The sequence below is a fragment of the Notamacropus eugenii genome, chromosome 5 (assembly GCF_028372415.1).
Source record: "Notamacropus eugenii isolate mMacEug1 chromosome 5, mMacEug1.pri_v2, whole genome shotgun sequence".
NCBI lineage: Eukaryota > Metazoa > Chordata > Mammalia > Diprotodontia > Macropodidae > Notamacropus > Notamacropus eugenii.
The window spans coordinates 95,612,198-95,628,078 of record NC_092876.1 but is presented as its reverse complement, the minus strand read 5'-3'; the positions used below and the strand labels follow the sequence as shown (position 1 = coordinate 95,628,078).

General features: G+C 36.8%; 2 protein-coding genes across 3 annotated transcripts in view; both read left to right on the top strand.

Moving 5' to 3' along the window:
• Positions 1 to 4,150, top strand: part of LOC140504876 (NACHT, LRR and PYD domains-containing protein 12-like) — a 36,803-nt gene extending 32,653 nt beyond the window's left edge. Inside the window, 1 exon segment of the mRNA XM_072610247.1 lies at positions 4,064 to 4,150. The gene's annotated coding sequence lies outside the window, so the exon portion shown is untranslated.
• The window catches only part of LOC140504873 (NACHT, LRR and PYD domains-containing protein 3-like), a 396,422-nt gene that overhangs the window by 126,339 nt on the left and 254,202 nt on the right, over positions 1 to 15,881 (top strand). The gene's annotated exons all lie outside the window — the stretch shown is intronic.

The window sequence follows — 15,881 nt, the reverse complement described above, 5'->3', positions numbered from 1 at the left end:
CAGGATCTCCTGCTGATCTGCTGAGGCAGGGATTGCTGGATGCTTCTAGGTCTGCCCTAATCCCCTTGAAGCACAGCAGGAGGCTCCCTTCCCTTTGTTCTCCCTAGACTCCCAAGGTAGAAAAGTGCTGTACCCCTTCTGGTAGCTCCAGTAATCCAGGATTTTTCCTGGGGTAATATTCTCTGAGCGTTTTGAGGTCAATAAGGGGGGATGAGAGCGTTTATGGTTTACTTTGCCATCTTGGCACCTAGAAGTTTAAGTAGCTGACTTTCAAACATTTAGTCTCTGGGCTGATAGCCTTAGGAGAAGTTGCTGCAGTTGCTGCAGGCCCTCTCACCCAGCTCTGCCAGAATCCCATCCTGTGCTGAGAGGTTTTGGAATCATCACTACACTGGTGATTCAGTGTAGCAGGGCCCACTCATGCTCCATTGTCATTGGGTGTAGACCTGCACATTCTGTGCTCTCCAAGCCTGGTACCACAGATTCTTCCTGTTGATCTTCCAGATTCTTTTGGGCTGAAAATCTGTCACACTCTATTTCCTAGTGGATTTTGCCACTCTCAAATTTGTATATTCACTTTTTAGAGATATCTGAATGAATTTTTGAGAGATCTTGGCTGAGTCCCTGCTTTCACTCTGCTTTCTTGGCTCAGCCTGGTTCCATGATATTTGAATTGTTTCTTTCTGCTGCTGCAATGTTTTCTCCTTAACCTGATAATTCTGGAATTTGACTGCAATATTCTTCTGATTTTTCATTTTGGGATTTCTTTTAGGAGACGATCAGCACATTCTATCAATGACTATTTTGCTCTCCAGTTTTAGGACCTTAGGATTTTTTTCCTTAAGAATTTCTTGAAGGATTCTGTCCAGGTTCTCTTTTTTGATCATGGCTTTCATGTAAAGCAAGAATTTTAAAATTATCTTTCCTGAATTTGTTTTCTAAATCAGCTGTTTTTTCAATGAGGTATTTTACATTATTTTTTATTTTTTTTCATTCTTTTGATTTTGTTTGACTGATTCTTGATATCCTGTAGAGTCATTAGCTTCCACTTTCCCAATTTTAATTTTTAAGATATCATTTTCTTTAGATAGTTTTCAGGTGCCTCATTTTCCATTTGGCCAATTGTACTTTTTTAAGGAGGTCTTCTCTCCAGTGATTTTTTTAATGTCCTTTTCCATTCAGACAATTATATTTTTTGAGGAGTTGTTATCTTCAGCCAATTTTTGTCTGTCCTTTTCCAAGGGGTTGACTTTTTCTTACATATCTCTTATTTCCTTTCCCTAATTTTTCTTCTACCTCTTTTATTGGACATTAAAAATCCTTATTGGGCTCTTTCAAGAAGGCTTTTTGAACTTGGGACCAATTTGTATTTACCTTTGAGATTTCAGTTGTAGGTATACTGACAGTGTTATCGTCTTCTCAGTGTGTTTTGATCCTCCCTGTCACAATAATAATTCTTTATGGTCCTTGTTCTTTTCTGCCTCTTTCTCATATTGTTTGTGTATTTCTTAGCTTTTTAAGTTGAATTCTCCTGCTGAAACACAGGGGGTACTATCCCAAGCTTCTTGTGCTGGATAATTAGGTTTGTGGCAGCTTACCTGGTTCTGAGCTGCAGGTCTAGTGTTGGTGTGTGGTGTGTGCAGAGGCCACATGGGGTTTTTCTGTGTTTTCCTGGGACTGTACTGCAGGACTAATGGAAGACTGCACATTCTGGGTTGTGCTTGAAAACAAGGAGGTCTGGCAGCTGGAGATGCATGCCCATCTGAAGCTGCACTGGATTATGGGGCAATTTGGGCCCTGGAAGATGCCTACCCCCCCCCGGGGGTGCACTGAAGCATGGAATGTGTCACTTCTCCTGGCTATGATAAGGCATATGAGAAGTCCTGGTATTGGTGTTTGTCTACTCCACTACCCTGGATCTGAAGACCTCCTGCTGGTTTCCTGAGGTGGGACTTGCTACAGGCTTGCTGAGACAGTTCCTTTTCTGGAATGCTCAATTGGGGAATGGCTGGAGAAGTTGTGGTATATGAATGTAATGCAGTACTCTGTGTGTGTGTTCTTCCTTCGCTGCTGAAGAAGACCATGCCATCAGATAAATAATGACATGCCTTGCACTTGACTTTGTTTTGAGTGAAGGAGGGCTGTGCAGGTCACCAGCCTCACTTCTCCTCCAGAGCCATCTGAATCCAGCAACAAGATATTCATCAGGATGACTGGATATGACTCAGGAAGAGGCAATTGGGGTTAAGTGACTTGCGCAAGGTCACACAGCTAGTGAACATGACGTGTCTGAGGTGAGATTTGACTCAGGTCCCCCTGACTGCTGCACTGGTGCTCTATCCACTGTACCACCTAGCTGCCCTAAAGGAATACTATTGTGCCACAAAAAATTATTAACAGAAAGACTTCTGAGAGGCCTGAAGGAGTTATATGAACTGATGCTGAGTGAAAAGAGCAGAACTAGGACAACTTTGTACACAGCAACATCCACTGTGTGTGAGGAATTTTTCTGGTACCTTAGCCCTTTATAGCAATGCAAGGACCCAGAAAATTCCCAATGGAATCTTGTGGCAAAATGCCTTGCACATCCAGCTAAAGAACTATGGAATTGGATCACAGAATGAAGCAGACCATTTCCTCTTATGTTATGTATCGTTTTATGTTTCTCCCATTCATTTTAATCCTTCTATGCAACATAAGTTGAAACTGTATTTAATAACAATGTATGTGTAGAACATATATAAGATTGCATGCCATCTTGGGATGGGAGAGGGGAGAAAGGGTAGAAAGTGGGGGAGGGAGGGGAAAAATCTAAGATGTGGAAGTGATTGTAGAAAACTGAAAATAAATAAAATAATTAAAAAAGGAAAAAAAGTTTTTACTGAAATCTAATTTAGCAAAAAATTTCAAAGGCAAAGAGATAACTGTGAAAAATATTTGTATTAAGTGTCTCTGATAAAGTGCTCATGCTCATAATATATATGGATCTGTTTCAAATTTATGTGACTAACAGCCCTTCCCTAATAAATAAATGGTAAAATATATGACCAAGAAATTTTTCAAAGGAAGGAGGTAAGAACAATCATGAAAAAAATGTTTGAAATGTGTGAAAGTAAAAATAACAAATGAGTGTAAAAATTCTGCAAATCACAAATAAATTAGAAAAATGAAAATTAAAGCAATTTTGAGGTTCTACCTTGCACTTATCAGACTGAGAAACATGGCATAAGAGGAAAACGACAAATATTATAGGGCCTGTGAAGACAGGTACATCAAAGTGCCTTTGGAGGAGTTGTGATGGGTTTTGTCCTTCTGGAAAACAGTCTGAAATATGCCCAGAAGGTCCCTTAAATGTGTATAGTCTTTGACCCATCTATACTTCTACTGGAATTATACTCCAAAAGCAAAAAAATCATATAAAAAGGAAAGGATGTATATATCCAAAAATATTTATAGCAGCTCTTTTTTTTAGTAGCTAAAAATTGGAAATGAAAGTGTCCTTCACTTCAGAAATTACTAAACAAATTCTAATGGAATTCTATTGTGGCATAAAAAATTGGTGAGCTGGACGGTTTCAGATGTTATTGGGAAGGACTGATACAACTTACACTTTGACTTCAACAATGTAAATGGGAATAGAAGAAAAATGAAAACTTAATCTTGTGGTATCATAATGATCAATTACTGCCCCCCCCCAAAAGATATAAGAATATTCCTTCCTCTCTTCTTTGTGGAAGTGGCAGCACTTTGGATGTGTAATCCATAGAGTATCAGTTACCTCATATGTTGACTGATTTTTCTAAATTTTTTCCCCCTTTTGTTCCTTGTTATAAGGAATGGCTTTAGGAGTAGCAGATGAGGAAACATATGTAGAAATGAAAGTATTGTCAAAACAAGGGCTACAAGTGGAAATTTTTTCAAAATAAAAAAATTCCATGAGTATGCCCAACCTGGTGCAGTACTACAGTGGTGTAATGTGACCTCCTTTCCAGAAAGAGAAGAAAGAAAGAAATCCTGGAGAACGAAATGATTCATTTAACCTAAGTTTGTATGTCTCCTACAGGTTGGAGAGGTTCAAGGTACCTTATTCATGTTGTCAGTATCTCTTCTCTGCTCCCAGTTTGAAAAGCCTGCACTTGTGTGGTATTTTCTTTGATGATGATGGGATAAAACTGCCATGTGAGACGCTGGAAAAAGAGAACTGTCAGCTAGAGACACTAGAGTGAGTCATATAACTCTCCTCTCTTGAGAGCCTCCTGAGCATTAGGGCCATCAGTTCAAAGTAAGCAGGAAGAACCACACTGATTTGGGGAGGGTGACTGCAGGGTGCCTGTCTCAGATCAGGGGAGGCTTTATCCACATTTATTCCTCTTGGAAATTTTGCACAATGAACCCTTCTCTTCACCAGGCTTTTGGGACCAGTTTATTCAGGGAAGTATCCACTTCCCTCTGATATCCCATTGAAACTTCTCTAACCTTCCCTTGATCTATCCCCATGAATTGATAAAAAGTTATGTTGTCTTTTCCCTATGTTTCTTGTCCTAGAGAAGCTTAGTTCTAATATGAGAAGGATGAGTTGCTCTGATAGGCAAAAATAGGGGAAAAGAACCACTATTTCAGTGAATAAAGGCTATTGTAAGGGTCCCTTTTGGTGGAGAAGGGTCTCCTTCATACTCCTTCACCCCAGCTTCTCACCATTACAGTCTGAAACATCAGTGCATGCTCAGCCCACTATCTCCATAGCCCTCTGGTAGATTAGGGTCATTTTCCCCCAGAAGAGCAGAAGCAGAGCTGTCATCTCCATTCTAACAATTGCTGTGGTCTCAGTGGAAGAGTTGGTAGAGGTGGGGAAGGTGTTGAGGCATCATGGCACTGGCTTCAACCTGTGAAAAGGCAGGGATGGCAAGGTCAGGGAAGAGTTAGTAATCAGCTTTGACTAGAACAGAGAGTGAGTGAACCAGGATAAAATAGAGAAGGAATGTCCCCTCCACCATTGCAGACACTGCCCCTCTCTTATAATACTTTTTTGCTTTCTATGTCACAGTGTTGGTGAAGATTGAGTTTATTTTACACACACACACACACACACACACACACACACTCCAGATGTTTTTACACAAACTGTTGTCTTTTCAAGAAATCCTATAATTAACACAGTTGATTTATGAATGTTGTTTAATAATACCTTCTATAATTTTTTTTGGAATGCCAGTAGAGCATCCTGGCGTCTACTTGAAGCACACATCTTCTCCCCCTTTTCAATATGGAGACATTTGTGGCGTTCTCGTTCTGTCACAATATTTCTCTTCTTCCACGTTATGTCTACATTTACCAATAACCTTCTTCACTCATTATTTTGTTATTTTGGGGGTTTCTTCACCAGGAATTTGTCAATATTAGTGTATCCATAAATCCAACCCCTCTCTCTGTCCCCATCCCCATCCTTGTTACAGATGTAGGGATATATGGGGAGCTGAGGTTGAAAGGATGATTTATTAATATGATGATTCTAAAGGAGCTGTGGGATTGAGCTCTTTCCCTCTGGCAAATCAGTAGTAAATGAATCCTGGAGAATGTAATTGACCATATCCTCTCTGTTTTTCTTTGTCCTTCAGAATATCCTGTTTGAACCAATGGAGTGTTTATGATCTGGGTTGTTTCTTGCCTGAGAACCAGAAAAAGGTCTTCAAGGTTACTTGCTTTCGACGTGTAATGGTGCTTCTGTGTAGTGTCGTAGCACAACAGAATTGTAAGCTACAGGTGCTCAGGTGAGTTCCTATGAGATTTCTTTTGGGTGAGTATCTTAGGTTTTGTGGTCAGTGAGGGAAGGAGGAGCTTATCAGGCAGCTCATTTTATGCTTGAATACTGCAGAGGCAGAAAATTTGTCTTCACTTAGAACTAAGTTCTGGCTTTCTTAAACATACAGACCATTATGTCCTTTTCAAGGGACTAGAGAACATTTCAGATCTCTTCCATGTCACTGACCTTCAGTTACTTCAAGTTATTGATTCTTTTCCCCAAGCTATATTTGTTTCCCATCCTCTTGAATTCTTGTCATGCTTTTCTGGACGTGCTGTCTTATCAGTCTGCTTGGCAAATGAAGCAAAGATCCATTGGTGGTAAAGAAGAGGGAGGGGATAGTCATTTTGTCAATGTCCTCTCATTTGTAGGTTTCACTGCTCCCATTTGTTTGTGTATCATAATTGTTTTGCTTTAACTTCCTCCCATCAACTGAACCCTCCTGAATGGGATTTATCGGGGCCGTTCTCCCTGAGCCGACAGGTTTACCTGATCAGCAGGGCCTGTCGACCCTGAAGGAGCTCTCTGTGTGAAACGGATGAGGCGGATGAGGCGGGAGGCAAAGATGTAAGGCAACTCCATTTATTCAAACTGGCTCAGGCACTTATATAGTATCATGTACGCCTTAGTTACGTAAGCAGCACAAGCAAGATTAAACTAGTTTAAGCAAGTTTTGCTACTGCTTTCCAGCCACATTTCAGGAAGTATCTGGTGGTGAACAGGGGCGGAACCCTTCCTCCCAGCACCATCTTGTTCATGCCTTACCAATCTCCCCTCAGATTACCTGAGCCGTGATTGGTGTACGCCGTCCAAGAGAGATGAGGGTTGGCAATTCCCTTATACCCTCCCTTGAAACTGAGATGATCATTAAGTAAAACCAAATGACCAGCACCAATATCTGGCTGTGTGTATATATGTCATTCTGCTTCCACAGTCTTCCTACTAAGGAACAAATGTGTTTTATCATTAGTTCTCAGTCATTCATATTTTTCTTTATAATTACTGTGATCTTAACTGCCTTTTCAGTGCTGTTATTGGTCACACTATTGTAACAATGTGTAAACAGTATCTTGACTCTGATTTTTGAATTCTATATCACTTCAGAGAAGCCTCCCCACATTTCTCTGAATTCTTCATATTCTTTTGTTTTTTAAAAAATGTTTAAAATTCATTTAAATTTTAAATTAAAATTAAATTAAAATTCATTTTAAACTTAAATTCAAGACGAGAAAAGAACAAAAGTACATTTCCATGTACACAGTAGAACATGAGAGGATGCAATCAATTTTCATTTCATGAAAACCTGTGTAATAGATCCTAGACATTATTTTCAAAGTAACCCAGGTTTTCTGCGTTTCCTACTAAGTTTTCTTTTTTTCTCTGCTGTGTATTTATTTTTTTCTTTTCCTTTCTCCTTCCCCCTCTCTTAGAGAATTCTACATTTAAACAATGTATGTATGCATGCATGTTTACATACATATGCACATAGGTACATATCTTTTATAAATTATTTTAAACTTATGCTAAAACTTAAATGCACAATAAGAATAAAAAAATATTATAAATGTAAATACCAAATAAGAAAAGAAAAATAAGCATTGCCATGTACAATAGTACATAAGAGAGGATTCAAAATATACGGCAATAGATTTCCATTTCAAGAAAGCCCATATAATAAATACGACACATTTTGTTCAGAGCTGTCCATCTTTTCTTTGCTTCCTTCTACGTTTTCTTTTGCTCTCTCCTGTACACTTTTGACTTTGTTCTCCCCTACAACCCTAAAAGGTACAATTAAGTGATGATATATTTGCATATGTTTATGCATATATATCTATATATATATACATGTAAAACCACACAGAAGCACTTAATATATATATATACATACATACACTTGTATATACATACATAAACTTAAATATTTATAATCATCCTCATATGTAGAAATATACATTCATGTGCATCTATGCATGATTGCACTATATTTAATTGTCCTCTGTTTCTCTGAGGGTGGATAACATCCCCATAAGTCCAACTCTTTCTATACTTCTTAAAATGCAACTAATCATTTTCCTACACCACAGCAATATTCCAACCTTGTACTCTAGGTATGTTAAATAGTGTAAAATTATTGAATGTGGCTAACCTATAGTATAGTTATCCTGTTTTTCCATTTTGAGTCAATCTATTTTAGCTTTATCTTTGTCTCAAGTCGGGTTGATACCCCTGGTTTTCTTCCCCTAATAAATGTTACTCCTGAACTTTACTTTCTATTTGTGCATATCTCTTATTTTTTATTCCTTGTGCCTCTTCTGCTTTACTTCTACTGACTACCTTGCCCTCCTATTACTTAATTTAGCCCCCACCAAAGATCCCTCCCATATCCTTTTCCCCCACCCCTTCATCTTATCTTTTTAATTCTGTCTGAATTAAGACTTTTATAGCCTTCCAAATATATGTTATTCCCACTTTATTGCATTTCTGCTAATCTAGAAGCCCTTCTGTACCCTCCTTTATCCTATTCCCACATGCTCTTATTTGTTTATAAATTTAAAAGACTTTTATTCACTTCCAAATGTATAAATTGTCCTCTCTTTACCTCAAATATGATGTGAATAGGGTTCCTGAATACCAGGCTTCCTCCTCCATCTAATTCCTCTGTGGCAGTTCCTCCTCTTGCACCTAATTTATATAAGATAATGATTCTTTTTACTTTTTATTCAACAGTTCCATGTTTTAGAATTGCCTCATACTCAGATTTACACCAATCTTTCTTTCAACATACGCAATTATTCATAAAAGTATGATACATATATCTTACACCTCCTCATATAAAGAGTGAATAACGTGTCCTTATTGTGTCCCTTTTTGTTACTCTTTGAGGCATACCTTATATTTCTCTTGGATTGTGTATGTCAAATTTTCCATTAATTTCAGGCTTTCTTTTATTTTTTTTTACAGCAAAATCCTGAAAGTCTGACAATTCATTGAATGTCTTTTTTTTTCATTTAGGATTTTGCTTAACTTTGCAGGGTATGAGAAACCTTTCTGGCTACAGTTCCAGTTTATTTGCTCTTCAATATATAGTGTTCCAAGACTTTTAGTCGCACCATTGCTAAGACTTGTGTGATTACATTTGTGGCTCTGGCATATCTGAACTGTTTTTTTTTCTTTTTTCAACTCAGTAAAATAATTCTTAGTAATTTAATTGTGATAGCATTAAATAAATAAATTGACCAGGTAAAATTGCCCTTTAAAAATGATATTGGCTTCATACACTCATGAATAATCAATATTTCTCCAATTATTGAAATATGTCTCCATTTGTATAATGAATGATTTACATTTTTGTTCATGTAGTTCCTAGGTCTGTTGTGGTAGGTATAATATCAGGCATTTTACACGGTGTAAACATTTGAAATGCTGTAAAACAATATAGAATAATATTTTTGACACATCATGTAGTCATCCTATTGTCTTTTAATTCAAACTATTTTGGCTTTAATTTTGTGTGAGATCATGATTATAATCCCCACTTTTTTTACATAATACATTCTGCTCTAGACTTTTATTTTATCTCCTTGTGTTCCTTACTTTTTTTTATTGTGTTTCCTGAAAGCAAGATATTGTTGAATTCAGATTTTTAATCCATTCTACTGTTTCCATTTTATGGGTACATTCATTCCATTCACATTCAATCACAATTAATTTGTGGTGTATTTCTCTCCATTCTAATTTTTTTCAAAGTATTCTTCTCATCCTATTTACCCTATCCCTCCTCATTATACTAATTTATTTCCACCTGTACCTTGTGCTCCAGTTCCCTAATCTATCCTCCTAAGTGTCCCTTCCTTATTCTCTGCCCCCACCCTCTGCGTTAGTGTTTCTAAAAGATTCTTCATTATACCCCCTCCTAATTCTTAATCTATACACTCTTCTAAAAATCCTTCCCTTATCTTATTCCCTTCCCCTATTATTGCTTTCTAAATTTAGAAGACTTTATGGCCTTCTAGATGTATATGTGGTTTCCAATTTAAACCATTTCCAGTAAGAGTAAGGTTTCAGCACTACCAGCCTTCTTCCCTCACTTGCTTCTTCTTTATCAGTTATTCCTTTGATGCCTGATTTGTATGAGAGAATTGCTCCCTTTTAATCTCTCTCTATGCACTTTTATTGTTTTAGAATCACCCTATCATACACATCTCAACCCAAGTCTTTCTTTCAAACTATGCAAATAATGATGAAAATCATGAGTACTACTAACATTTTGACATATAAGAAGTAGTTTGACTTTACTGAGTCCCTTATAATTGGTTGTTATGTTTACCTTAAATTTCTCTTGGATCTCATATGTTGAATATGTAATTAAGTTCTGATCTTTTTGTCACATACCTGAAAAGATTTCAATTTGTTCAATATCAATATTTTTTTTTCCATTTAGGATTTTACTTAACTGCTGGGTAAGTTATCCTTGGATGTAATCCCACTTATTCTTACCCTACAAAGTATAGTATTCTGAAACCTACAATTCTTCAACATAGTAGCTTCTATTTATTGTGAAATTCTGATTGTAGTTCCAAGATTTTTAAATTTTTTTCTTGTTGCTTATAATATTTTTTTCTTAACCTAGAGACTTTGAAACTTGGCTATTGTATTCCTGTAAGTTTTTCTCCAGGGATATTTTAGGTGGTAATAGGTGAATTTTTTCCCTCTATTTTTGTTTTACCTTCTTGTTCTGGAACTTAAGGGAAATTTTCCTTAATAATTTCTTGTACAATTGTATCAAGATTTTTTTAATATATCTTTCAGGTGGTGAGACTATTCTCATATTATTTCTCCTCTCTCTGTTCTCCAAATCACTTGTTTTTGTGATGAGATGTATCACATTCTCTTCTATTTTTTATTCTTCTGATTTTGTTTTATTATGCTTTTGGTTTCTTATAACATCATTAGCTTCCCCTTGATCACTTTTCGTTTTCAAGGCATTATTTTCTTCATTAAATTTTTGATGTTATATATCCTTCTGCTTGACTTTCTTTTCATAAGTTTCTTGGATTACTCTTTTGTTCTCTAATTTTTCTTTGAAGTCTCACTTGATTTTTAAAGTCCTTTTATAGTTCTTCCAAGTCCTCTTTTTGGGCTTCTAACCACTTGACGTTTCTTGTTGAAAAAGAAGTGATTTTCTCAACCTCCACTATCTTCTGAACATGAAATCAGATCTTCTCTCTCCCCATAGTAGGTATGTATGGTTAGCTTTTTTCTCCTTTGCTTACTGATATTTTGATTTTCTCTTGTTTTATTTTTAGCAGCTTATTATTGATATTTAGCTTTAGTCCCCAGGTGTGTGGAATGATGCCCAGTCCTTAGGTCCTTCTTGCTGTTTTTTTTCTGAACTCTGTAAGGGGGGGCATCTTTGGACACTCCTCTCTATCCTTAAACCACATCTGGGACCCCCAGCCACTTTGTCCCACAAATACACTTGTTTATTTGCTCCCCCTACTGGCTGCAAACTATATCTTTCCTCTATTCCCTGGAACTGAAACCAGGGTCTCAGTTGTGCTGCAAGTGCCCACGGCCAGCAAAGTCTCTGCCCCTCTGCTAGTACATTCAGCAGGGGTGTGCTAGCTTCTTCTCCCCTGCAGAAGCAACAAGGCACAAAAATCACAGCATGGAATTAGCTCCAGCACAGGACCACATCAGGTCAACACAGATATGATTTGAATCACTCAGTAGAGAAAGGTCCTTCAGTCTTCTGCTCAGTCTGCTATCTCCACACTGTGAGGGGAAAGTTTCTGAGACTGAGGCTGCTTCCCAGCCCAGCTGCCACCAGGGTTTTGTTGTTTGCTGATTCAAGGGAGTGGACCTGGAGATGTTTACACTGCACTCACACCAAACCTATACCACTAGAAGTTGAGTCTTTCTTAGGGTCTTCTCACATTATCTTTGGAGGACACCGCTATCCTGATTTTGTTTATTTCTGCTTCTGTTCATTAACTCTGGGGTTATGTTCTCTCTTTTTTATGGAGGAAATTTGAAGAGCCTCAGGTTTTCTGACCTATTCCACCATCTTCCCCAAATCATCTGCATATTCTTAGTTTCTTGCAGTGCCATAATATTCCATTACATTCCCCTACTACAAATTGTTCAGCCGTTCCTTAATTAATGGTAGCCATTGTTCTTCCAGTTTTTTGCTATTGAAGAATTCTCCATTAATATTTTGTTTTGTATTACCATTCTTTCTCATTGATATCATTATAATATGTGCTTTGTAATGAGAGGTCACTGGGTCAAATGGTGAGTATATGGATTTTTGGGGACATTGTTTTAATTTTTTTTTTCAGAAGAGTTAGACTAATTAATTCATAGGCATCCCAAAGGTATGTTTGTATACGTGGTTTTCCACATTCTTTCTATTATTGATCATTTATATTTTTTAATATCTTTGCCAGTTTTCTGGGTGTAAGTGAAGCTCAGAAGTGTTTCAGTTTGCCTTTCTCTTAGTGATTTGGACCAGTTTTTAGTGTTATTGTTCATTATTTGCTTTTCTTCTGAAAACAGCTTATTCACATCCTTTGACTTCTCTATTAGGGGAAGGCTTGTAAGCTTTTCTCTTTAAAAAAAAAATTCCTTACTTTAAGACCACATCTCTGATTCCACTGGTATAATGAATTCTTGGTGGGACATCCTTCTACCAATACAGATCAGCCCCTGTTCTGCAACTTATTTTCTGTTTCAGCAAGGACCCTGACACATCCAGTATAACTTGGTGTCACAGATTTTTAGATCTGCTTTTCTAAGGAAAGCAATTCAAAATGGGGTCAACAATCTACTTTAATTATATTTACCAACAGAGAAAATGCAAGTAGAGAAATAAAGACCAACAGACAGGGCTTCCCACTGTCTGACCATTACATACACACCTATTGATGAGAGAGAGAAGCATCAACATCTGGGTTTTCATAGCTGGGGGGCACCTTAATGGCTACCCAGAGTCTCATCTGGCTAAATCACATGAACTGTCTTCCCATGAGTGAGCAACAAAGCAAAACCTCATCTCAGAGAATGTGTATACTTTTCAGAGCCTGAGGGCACAACCCTAAGGTGACCCAGTGCCTCATGAAAAATCAACATAAGGTACCTGAGGCCTATTAATGGTCAGGGAAGATCTTTAACTCTTATTAACACTAGATGGTCTTACGAGGTGTCTTGATAAATTGACTATGAGACATTTATCAGAGAGAGATGATGTAAATAACTTGGTCCCACTTGATAGCTTTTTTTCTCGTTCTAGTTGCAGTCATTTTTTTCATGTAAAAAAAAGCTTTGTTTAGTTTTGTCTATTTTTGATTGTCTATTCCATCATATTATCTACAAACACTTCATTGCATTGTAATAGGGATTGTCTGGGCCTCATATAATAAACTCTTTGTGGACAGGTACTCTTGCAAACTGTTTGGTTCTATTCTCCATTGTTTTATCCTTCCCAATCTGAAGGCCCTTTTCATTCTTCTTTTTCTGCTCTCCTGGCCACCATCCTACTATAGGCTCTCTTCACCTCTTACCTGGATTGTTGCAATATACTTTTAATTGGTCTCTCTGTTCTTAGGCTTTTTCCTCTGTAGTCTATTCACCATACATTTGCCAAAGTGATAACCTTGGAACATTAGTTGACCCTGCCAAGCTTTGCTTTATGGTGGAAAGCGTTATCAGCCCTCTTTCCTTTTCATTCTTTTTCTCAGGTTTTTTTCTCTCTCCACCCTTCGACTTTATGTTAGAGGTCAGGATTTGTGACTTCCTCTTCAGACCCTTTATCTTCTTTGTCTTTCATGTGATGGACTTTTTCCCTTCCTCCAAGGTACAGTTCATATTTTTCTTTTAACCTGGGAAATAGTAAGGTGTTCTCCTAGGTCTTCTCCTCCGCCACTGGAACCATAGGCATCCTACATCTTATTGCTCTGTAGCTGTCACTTAGATCTTGTAGATAGACTCTCTAGATCACTGGAAATTTCACCCCTTCTCTCCATGTTTCCTTGAACTGAGATCATCATTTCTCTGTCACTTTACGTTGAACTTACATTGTTAATTTATCTGGTTACAACCAGGGCAAAATGCCTAGTAGCGGTGCTTCTTGTGAATATGGAGGACTCAAATCCTTGGGGTCTTGAGTGATGCTTTAGCTTTCCAGAATTTTTCTTGCCTTTTTCTGAATTTTACTCAGATTTTCTCAGTATTCAACATAATGTTGTGATTTATTTATGATGTTGCCTTAGGTGGTGATGTTCCACTTGTAGGTTCCATCTAAAGCTTATTGTAAGTGAGAGCTACCCTCCTTTTTTTTTTTGACGTGAGAAAGTCTGACATACAATTTGACTTCCAGCCACTTCTTACTTCTTACCCTGTCGTCTAAACTGCAGATTCTTTCTTCAGATATCTACACGCATGAATTGTGAATATATACATAAACACAGTGCTTTCTTAGTCAAATGCAAAAAATCTTGAGCATTATTAGCTAAAAGGCAGAAGTGGAATTTATCCCTGATGTGTTTCACCAATATTTTTTATTAAAAGAAAAGGTTAATTACAATTAATCTCATTATTTTTTTTCCTGCATTTATGTGTTTGACAAAAGACAGGGCAGGAAATTAGATCAGAATGGAGGGGAATGAGCAGTAACTTTGAAAAAATGTATTTTATTTGTCATTTATAATTTATTTTCTTTTTTCCCTTTATATAACATGTATTTGCTATCATATTCCTATAATTCCTCTTCTCCCTCTTATAAAGTCATGTTATCTTTTACTAATTTTAGATATTTTTATCTAACTTTAATGAACACCAAAAAATAGATAATAATTCCATGCATGAAATAAAGCAGATGAACAATTATATATAATATTTTACATCTTTATAGTGTATAGTTTCCTTTTTTGCTTAAAAGTCTATAATGAATTCAACATGTTTCTTTGAAATTGTCTTGCTTGTATATGTTTCCCTGTAAACTTCCTTCTCTTCCCTTCTCTGCATTTAAAATAATACTTCAGTGACCTTCATTTCTGTCTTTGATGTCCTGCTTACATGTAACTAGCAATGGTTCTCTGGGCCCATGGGTATAGATATTTTAGTCATTTGTCAGCATAATTCCAAATTGACTTTCCATAGCAGTCATACCAAATCCCTCAATAAAGCTTTAATGAGCCTATCTTTCCACAATTTTCCAACACTGGCTTTTCCTATCTTTTGCCATTTTTCCTAATTTGCTCAGTTGTTTCACTCCTCATTTCTCTTATCAGTAGTAATTTGTAGCAGTACCTCATATAGTTATTGGAGGTTTTTAATCTCTCTTTTGAGAGCTCTTTGTTCATCTCCTTTGACCACTTATTCACTGAGCAAAGAATTGAATCACATAATTCAGTGTGTTCCCTATGTATATTTTGGATATTTGTCCCACGTTAACTATTTGCTGCCAAAAAAGCCAAAAGAAAACAAAACATTTTCCAACTGTCTCACCTTCTTAGTATGTCATTAATTCTGTTAATGCAAAAAACTGCTTAGTTTCATGTAATGGATATGAGGTATTTTGTCCTTGTTATTGCCACTAAGAATTCTCACCTATTCATAGTTATCATAGATATCGGTAATGTCATCGTTATTCATAAGGTTTCTGATCTGGTTCTCTTCTTTATCTTCTTCCTCTTCTTCTTTCTCCTCTTCCCCCTCTTCTTCTTCTTCTTCTTGTTCTTATTTTTGTTCTACTTCTTGTTTTATTCTTGTTCTTGGACTTTTGATCATGGTTATTCTTATTGATCTTTTTAACATTATGACCTTCAGGTCACATGTACATTTTGAGCTGTTTATGGCATATGTTGTAAATGTTGGTCTAAAAGTAATTAATTTCTGCCAAAATGCTTTCCAGTTTTTCCAGCCATTTTTTTTAATGTAGTTCCATGAGTAATATATGTTCTCATGTTGACTGAGGACTAGTTGTTGAGTCTGATTCTTATTTAATCTGCTCTGTTGTTATACTTTTCTGTTTCTTGGATAATAACTAAATAGTTTTGATGATTCTTAGGTGATAGTA